The sequence below is a fragment of the Echinococcus granulosus genome (genome assembly GCF_000524195.1).
Source record: "Echinococcus granulosus chromosome Unknown EG_S00283, whole genome shotgun sequence".
In the NCBI taxonomy this organism is placed as follows: Eukaryota; Metazoa; Platyhelminthes; class Cestoda; order Cyclophyllidea; family Taeniidae; genus Echinococcus; species Echinococcus granulosus.
In genome coordinates this window covers 10,853-12,526 of record NW_020170663.1, presented here as the reverse complement: position 1 = coordinate 12,526, position 1,674 = coordinate 10,853, and positions in this window count along the sequence as shown.

The following is a 1,674-nucleotide window of genomic DNA, read 5'->3' as shown; positions in this document are numbered from 1 at the left end:
AATTTAATTTGCATACTTAAACCTAGTGAAAGGGTTCTAGTCTACACATTTACGCAACATGATGGGAGGTTGAAATATTGAACAAAGAAACAGAGAGGCCCGCTTTAAAGATGCTCATTACAAATTGCATGCTAGTGGTGCAAAATTCGATTGAAATACGTCAAAAAAGTCCTCAATTGACGGTATCCTAAACGGAAATTATTTCAATTTTACTAATTGTCATAAACTTCAAAGCAATTTCCCCTTCTCTGGCTAACCAAATATGCTCCAATATGCACAATTTGATCTCAGTTAGTAAAATGTCGACAGAGTCATTTGGTATTTTAATGTTGTTTTTAAATAGTAAACGCAAATCTGATCCTAGTTTGTTTTCATTTATTTGATCGCTAAGTGAATATATACGCACACGAAAAGGCTGCTAATGGCTTGCCCACACACAACCCGACATCAGCTTCTCAGCCAATCGAATTACTCTGCGCATGACATCTGACAAAACTACTTCTTCTGATTGGCCTGTGAGGTCATGTGCATGCCATGCTCCTCAGTACAGCCAATAGACAGCCACGGCATCTTAATTTAGCACTTCAACCAATACCTTTCTGTAAAAACAGACTTCTTAATGTTAGCTAAAAACTTGAATCCCTAGAAAAGGTAAGATTAATCGATGTTAAGGCAAACCTTTATTTTTGCCTTCGGCATGGATATAAAAATGAGACAAGAAACAGTTTTGATTTGTTACAGTAATCCTCATACTGAAACTAACCCCGGACATAAGCAGTTGGTTATCAAAATTTAGTACCAAGAAGGGGAAACCTAAGTGAAGAAATAAAAACTAAGTTGCTAAGTCAACCTGTCGTGAAGCAAAAGGTCGCCGGTGCAATTGAAGCATTTAAGGTTTTGTATATATATATATATAATCAAATTTTGACACTGCGTTTCATCCTCTTACTTGTTGAATCTTTTGCCAGAACAAAAGACAAAGGTTGTAAATGCACTGAGATGGCGAATTACTTCAAGAATAAAATAAAAATGGTTTAATGATAAGTAATTACAGAAGCGGCATGAACCATGAATAACAGACAAAAGAGAGGCATCGTGCATCTTTATTCTGCAAAAATAGGTTGTAATAAACCCTTTTAATTTTATGAGCTCCCTCTTTTAATGAGCGCGGATTTTCGACATTGGGACGCCGCTTCATAGGGCCGGAGTTTGCGACAAAATAATAATTTAGGGCAGCTGCTAGCACATCACGTTTGTCAGTTGCAAAACTCTACTAATTATCTGAGCACTCTTAAGGTAGTTTGATAAGCTCGTATATTTAAGTTTCACAGTCTTTGAGAGCTTAGGCATACAGTTAAATCTTGCTCAAAACTAGTCCAGGCACATGAGCGGTGCCTCTGCAGCACCATTCGCATGCTAATATCGAATGATTTTCTTAATTTGTTGGCTCCTATTTCCACTTCATATCCTTCTATGCGATGGCAATGATGGTGCTGAGATGGGATACATAATGGGCAAAGCCATGGAGGGAAGTAGGATAGTCTTTGTGGTAAGCCATTAACCCTGACTTACTACGTGCCTTTTATTGGGTCGCGGTCTGAAAAGTCCCACGGATGTAGAAGCATCACTCCATTAGGGCGTCCACAGTGAGGGAATGCGTCAATGCTCTTCTCT